This window comes from Diaphorina citri, unplaced genomic scaffold (genome assembly GCF_000475195.1).
Source record: "Diaphorina citri unplaced genomic scaffold, Diaci psyllid genome assembly version 1.1 scaffold1197, whole genome shotgun sequence".
Lineage (NCBI taxonomy): Eukaryota > Metazoa > Arthropoda > Insecta > Hemiptera > Psyllidae > Diaphorina > Diaphorina citri.
In genome coordinates this window covers 19,252-26,751 of record NW_007378626.1, presented here as the reverse complement: position 1 = coordinate 26,751, position 7,500 = coordinate 19,252, and the positions used below count along the sequence as shown (strand labels likewise).

The window sequence follows — 7,500 nt, the reverse complement described above, 5'->3', positions numbered from 1 at the left end:
AATTTTGAGTGCTCTTCTAACTTTCTCGGTTGGAGCTGGGCCCTATTCAACAAACAATGCTATACTCCTCAATTCTCACTTCGGGCGCAGAAAAAACGTAGTATCGTTAGACTTGTTTTCTGAGAATGCAGTAAAAAGTGAGGAGTACGACATCCGTAGATCGGACCACTAGAAAACTTAAGCTCACGTCTTTCGTGGTAATATGTATAAACGTTCTGAAAAGTTCTTGTACAGCCCTATTATACTTCAAGAATACAAAAGGACTTCAGCAACAACAAGAGACAGCACTTACACCACCAGAATCAACAATGAAAACACCACCAGTACCATAATTACCATCAAAAACTACGACGACAACAACAACAACAACAACAACAACAACAACAACAACAACAACAACAACAACAACAACAACAACAACAACAACACCAACAACAATACAACAACAACAACAACAACAACAACAACAACAACAACAACAACAACAACAACAACAACAATAACAACAACAACAACAACAACAACAACAACAACAACAACAACAACAACAACAACAACAACAACAACAACAACAACAACATTAACATCAAGTCCTGGAGATATGACATTTTCATTTTGGAAAGCTCTGGACTTTTGAGAGGGGGAATCTACAAAGTGATAACGTCAAAAATGATTAAGATTTTATTTTTTGAGAAAGGCATCAGAGTGGGCGAAACTGGGTAGATTTGGCGAGGGGTAGGATTAGAGGATAGGATTGGTGAAGGGTATATTTAGCGAGGGTAGGATTGGTGAGGGGTGTATTTGTGGTAGGATTGGTGAGGGGGGTGTATTTCGGGGATAGAATTGGCAAGATGGGAGGGTGTTTATTATTAAAGCTGACAAAAGCTTTGGGAACATGAAAGAGCTGGGTAATTTATTAGACAGGGTGTACCAACGACACCCTCTGTTGTATTTGTACCAAACTACCAGTCATACACGATGGATTTTCCCAGTCCCACTCAGACTGGGTAAATATGTGAATAGAGGGTAAATATGTGAATAGAGGGTAAATATGTGAATAGAAGGTAAATATGTGAATAGAAGGTAAATATGTGAATAGAGGGTAAATATGTGAATAGAGGATAATATGTGAATAGAGGGTAAATATGTGAATAGAGGGTAAATATGTGAATAGACGAGTAGAGTATCGCCAAATGAAAGGTAAGAAACCTCTGTCACTAACATCCTTACCAGTTATACAGTGACCTTAGACAATTTAATAATGGACTCTTGAATGGAAGGTGACCACTAGACGAGGTTAACACCGGAGGCGTTCTCTACCACCTAACCCTTAGAGCTTATGTGGTCGAATTCTCAAATAAATGAGGATAAAATTCCATACCTCGACTGGGTTCGAAAACTTTTAAATTTTAAGTATGTAGGTATAAGATGATTTTTTGGTATTTTCTTCGTTTTAGTCTCAATATTTTTTTTTAATTTTTATAGTTTTTTCTGAGATAATAAAAAAAAATCATGAGAATCACCAATTGGATCTTGAAAAAGTTCCTCCAGTTCAGACTTATGTGGCGTAGACCCACAGGTGGGCCAATAAATGGTACGTTTTTTAGGTGGGCGAATAAATGGTACACTTACCCTAGTCTAATAAATAGCAGACTAATAAATAGATTGCAAAGATCAGAATGTTCTTTTACTAGCTTTTTGATAAGTATAAATTAACGTCAGAATCAATTATTATTGTAATGTTCTAAGTAGGATTGGAAATCCGAACCCCGTAATTCAATATCTACATATTCTTCTTCTTCTTCTTCTTCTTCTTCTTCTTCTTCTTCTTCTTCTTCTTCTTCTTCTTCTTCAGGATTTAATCATTGATAGATTGAATAGTAGAAATTAATCTTGGCAAATAATCTTGACCTTTGTTTATAATTTCTTGTGTTTATAATTTCCTTCTTTTTATAATTTATTGTATTTATTTATTTTGGTTACGTACAATAAGGAACAAAGAGTGGAAATAAAAAAATTTCGAGAGGCAGACCAAAGCCGCCAGTGTCAGGCAAAGACATTTTTCTTTGCCGAAGCAATTTGAGAAGTTCTTTCAGCTCGAAACTTATCTTCCAGCTTTGTGCTTTCAGTGTGTGTTGTGTTCAGAGTGTGTTCAGTGTGTGTTGTGTTAGGGTTCCCCAAACTTTAGTCATCTGCTCCGCCTTTCGCAAGTGTATTACAGTCAATGACCGTAATGAAAAATGGCAAATGACATTCTGTGCCAACTGCATTAAAGTCATGTCGTCTGTGTCGTAGCATGCCCATCCCGAAATATGTCCCTTATCAACAGAGAAGTTAAAAAAAATGCCATATTTTCCCAAAAAAAAGTGCCATATTGCCATGTTTTTTAGTACCATATTTTGGAAAAATAGGTGCCATATTCTGAACTTCTCTGCTTATCAAAAAATCGAGAAGAGACATCAGAGTGCTGGGTCAACACCAGAACTAGAGAAAGAACCCCTTTGAAATATGTGCATATTTACAATAGAGATATGTCGGAGTCCCTGATCCAATATTCGAAGAAAAAAATTATCTTTCCAAATAAACAGCTGAAAGAGATTTTCACACTCTGCCCATGACATATGTGAGAGCATAACTTACATGGGAAAATAGACAACCACCCCGGATGCTATGAATTTTCTCTAGTTAGCTCTCTTGTACATACATAACTACAAAACATACCACATAACTCCTTGTAGTAGTACATAAATAGAACAAAACATTCTTAGGTATGTTCTAAACATATCTAAGTACATACATAAATACATGTCTATATTTGTGAGAAGAGTACATGGGAAAATAATCCTTCTAGTTACTCCTACGCTCCTAACCTGCCTCGGTGGTGAAAAAATGAAAAGAGGTGGGAAAGAGAGAGAAAGAGAACTGTAAATTGAAATAGGAGAGAAGAAAAAGAAGAAGAGAGAGAGAGGAATAACTATAAAGTGAAATGAGGGGGAGGGGGAATTGTTACCGAGCAAAGCTATTATAATAATTCACATTTTCGTCGAGCCAAAAACAACGTCATGAAAAAAAAGTAAAATTTTGATCGCAAAGTGTAACGAAATAGAGGTCGGAAAAAATCGCATGGCAAGGGATTTTTTTCTATTTCAAAAAATAATCCCTCTCTCCCTCCCTTTTTCCCTCTTTTGCTCTCTCCCATTTTTACTCTCCTTTGCTCTTTCTCTCACTCTCTCTCTCCCTCCCCTTCTCTCTCTTCCTTTCACCTATGTACTTTATAAAAATAGAGCCTTGATGTATGTATGGAAGAGTAGGAACCTAATTATCCTTTTTTTTTTTTAAAGGGGCAATTCGTAAAAAAATAAAATAAATGGGTAAACAAAAATAATGTTTAATCCTACAAAAGGCTTTCTTCCACCTCAATAATGCAATAATTTCATGTCGCTTCTGAGATTCGAACTGAAATCCTTTTGGTCATAAATCCAACGACGCGTGTGTGGGAGTGAAAATGCAAACCACCCAAATTAGAAAGAATTGAAAATACTGAAGTAGAGAGTGAAATCGAAAGAGAAAGTAAAATCGAAAGAGAAAGTAAAATCGAAAGAGAAAGTAAAATCGAAAGAGAAAGTAAAATCGAAAGAGAATCAGCCATCAGTGAGAAACAGCAAAGGCGTTTGGATAAAAACAAGGTCAGATTTGAGAAAATGGAGGAGAAAAGGAGAAGAAGAGGGAGAGGAATACGAAGAAAATAAAAGAGGGAAAGAAAAGAGAAGGGGGAAGAAGGAGTGAAATATCAGGAAATATAGAGAGGGTAGGGAAAGAAAAAGAGGAAAAAGAAGAAGAAGACGGGTGGAATAAGAAGAAAGTAGAAGGGGTAGGAGGAGGAGAAGAAAAAGAAAGAAGTGGAGGAGGAGGAGAAGACGTGGAATAAGAAGAAAAAAGTGGAGGGGAGAAAAAGCTGAAATTGGGTGTGCAAAAAGGAAAGTGTAAGAAAAAGTGAAAGTATGCTGGGACTGGGTGAACGATTAAATTGGGTGAGAGGTTCGGTGTGGGTTTCGGATAGTGGGACGATGGTGAACGTGGGTTTCGGGGTAGAGCGGGACGATGGTGAAAGTGGGTTGTGAGTAAAGTGGGGTGAAAAAGGGACTGCGGTGTGCCACCATTGAGAAAAACCTGGCGACATAATGGGGATTTATGGTGACAGGACAGAGACAGAAAACGTGGGTTTTCCCTTTTTCTTATTCCACACTTTCCTGTTTTCTTCTTCTTTTTTTCTTTTTCTTCTTCTTCTGAGAGGCCAAATGGAAAGCAGGTCTTATGTGGTCGAATTCTCAAATAAATGAGGATAAAATTCCATACCTCGACTGGGTTCGAAAACTTTTAAATTTTAAGTATGTAGGTATGATTTTTTGGTGCACCCTAATAAAATTGAATAAGAATAAATGTAAAACTTTGAAAAAAGTTTTCATTTTTGGCAGCTTGAATCCACCCAGTATAATGTCATACGTTCACATCTTAAACTCTCTCCCTACTACAGAGAAGAGAGAATAAAGTTTTGACAGTATTATTCCTGGCAGAGGATGATTAATTAAGTTGGTACTTTGCAACTGATATCATCATCATCATGATCGTCAGCAGTAGTAGAAGTGTCATCATCATTATCGTCATCAACATCAGTAGAAGAGTTAGCAGTAGCAGTAAGATCAGTATTATTATCATCTAGGACAGGGATTTCCAATTTCCATGTGTATGCGGGCCACATGCTCCATTGGCAGGTACTTCGCGGGCCACATACACAGGGGAGCAGGTCCGTAGTATTTTCTTGAAGGGGGAGGGGGTGGATGCTCCGCATTTTTGGAGTCCACCCCAAAGGAAAAGAGCAAATATGAAGCCCGATGGGACCTACACAAAAAGCTTCGCGGGCCACAAAAATTGTTTGGCGCAGCACATGTGGTCCGCGGACCGCTAGTTGGAAATTGCTGATCTAATATTATTACCGTTATTATCAGTAGTAGTAAGATCAGCATTATTATTATCATTATCATCTAAATAGTATTATCAGCAGCATTATTATTATTATCAGTAGTAATAGTAGGATCAGCATTATTATTATCAGTGGAAGTAGGATCAGCATTATTATTATCATCAGTGGAAGTAGGATCAGCATTATTATTATCATCAGTGGAAGTAGGATCAGCATTATCTTGGTAAAATCCTCTTCAACCCCGAGAAAACAAAACTTTCTCCGTCAAGTGGGAGAAAATTGGAGGCGGCTGAAGTTAATTGTGTCGGCGGTTTTACCTTCAGATCTAACACACTCATGACAAACATTATGTTGTAGGGTAAGTGTACCATTTATTCGCCCACCTAAGAGTTTTTCCAGACAAAAACGCTTATATCTCTGGTCCTAATTATTTTGGAATAGTGATCTTATGTTCATTTGAAGCGGAATTTAGTCCTTAATAGAATGTATTTATAGCGAAATAATAATAGTTTACCAATTTTCCATCAAGTGAAAAAAGGCAAGTGTTCCTATTATTCGCCCACTTTTCAGAATGATGTTCCTATTATTCGCCCATTTGGTTCCAATTATTGGCCCACCTCAGTTTTTGCCATATTTCTTCAATAAAAATTAATAATGGCTCAAATCTCATTATATGTGAGTTTAGAGGAATAAAATAGCTATTGATTGAGTCCATCACGGATATATTCACTTTAATAGAAAAAATTAGAAAAATATTAAAAGAAATAGAGTAAAAATATGAAATGTTTAGGTCCTTTAGGTAAACTAAATTGAAACATTTTTTGTATTACCTACCTGTCAGCAAGAAACATACAAACTATCGAAAATAATAATAATAATAATAATAGGAATTTTAAGAAAAGGGTAAAAAAAAATCCCTCTTTCCCTGCACACTCCAAAAATATCCCTCCCGATTCCGAGGGAGAGGAAGGACAAAATGAGAAGGGAGAGAGAAAGAAAGGAGAGAAAGGGGAGGGGATGAGAGGGCACTTTCTGTGCCAGGGTTCATGTCTGCGACGGGTATAATTTATGAACCCGAAAATTTTCACTTAGGAAAATTTGTCACGTAATTTCATCATCTTTATTTTTTCATCTTCTGTCCCTCTCTCTCTCTTTCTCATTCCTGTTTCCTCTCCTTCATTTTCATCTTCTCCTCCTTCCCCTCCCCCGCCTCCTCTCCCTCCTTCCTCTTTTTCTTCGTTCCGCGTCTATTCCTTCTCGTGTTCCTTTTCTTTGAGCCACTCATCTCCTCTGATTCCTTCCACCCTCCTTTTTGTTTCTTCTTCTACCTCCTCTTCCTTGTCATTCTTCTCCATTTTTTTCTCTTCCTTCTCCTCCTCCTTTTATTTTTCTCTCCTACTTGAGTCCTTCAGTCGAAAAGCGTGTTCCGTTTCTGTGACTTATTCTTCCTCCTCTGCTTCTCATTCTTTCTTCTCCACTTTTTCCTCTTCCTTCTTTCCCCTTCTTCTCTCCTACTTTTGTCACTTTGTTGAAAGCGTGTCCTGTTTCCTTGACGTGTACCAATCTTCTTCTATTCCTCCTCCTCTTCCTCCTCCTCATCCTCCTCCTTCTAATTTTCCTTTTTTTCCTCTTTTTCTTTCCCTTTATTCTTCTCCAATTCTCCTTCGAGTATTTTCTACCTCGACTTTTCGATGGAGTTCAAACCATAAAATAGTCAGGCACGACGTTTCTTAACATTGGTGATCCACCAGGAACTATTGCAACGCCTTAAAGTTGGTGCTTGCTGCTCGTTTAATCCAAAAGCCATAATTTGTATGAGTGCCGTAAAACTATTTGAGTATGCAATGTGCAACATTTTAAAAATTAGTGGAGATGTCCAGTCTCCTTCTTCCTTTTTCCGACAACATACAAAATTACACACAATAAATGTATGTAGTTCACCTTTGAATTTTTTTTTGTAAATTAATTTGCTCATTCGTTATTATGGAAGGTACACGTTATTCTCATGGATATAATAACTGTACAAAGTTATAAGTCATAGGAGTTTCCCAATACAAATTAAATTTTCAAGGTGGTCGGAATTTCATTTGGCTCAGTGTATATCAACAAAAAAAAAATCCAATGTTCCTTGTTTGATTCGTACCATTGAATCGACATGAAATTGCGCCCATTTTTCGGTTTCAAATTTGTTTTGAACGGTAAAAGTGAAGGATTATTTTCTGTCAAAATAAAGGGCTGGAAAATCTGGAATTTAAAACTGGTCCTCATTTTTCACACCCAAGTGTACAAGGAACGTATGAGTACAACAAATAAAACACGCAATCCATTGTTTGTAAAACTTCGATACTCAAACAAAGCTCTTGAAGTTCATGAGCTTTAATTTGAACGCTTCCACTCTTTCCAAGTTAATAAATAAACCGATTATTTTTTTTCTTTTTTTTTGTGAAACATCAAGAGAAGATAAAGGTAAGTGCTGTTTTTATTGGAAAAGTTTCAGTGAAACTTCTGGGGAAAAAACC

At 36.9% G+C, this 7,500-nt stretch overlaps 2 protein-coding genes across 3 annotated transcripts in view; both read left to right on the top strand.

The window, feature by feature from the left end:
- The window catches only part of LOC103514651, a 22,145-nt gene that overhangs the window by 1,480 nt on the left and 13,165 nt on the right, over positions 1-7,500 (top strand). The gene's annotated exons all lie outside the window — the stretch shown is intronic.
- The window catches only part of LOC108253056, an 11,586-nt gene that overhangs the window by 217 nt on the left and 3,869 nt on the right, over positions 1-7,500 (top strand). The gene's annotated exons all lie outside the window — the stretch shown is intronic.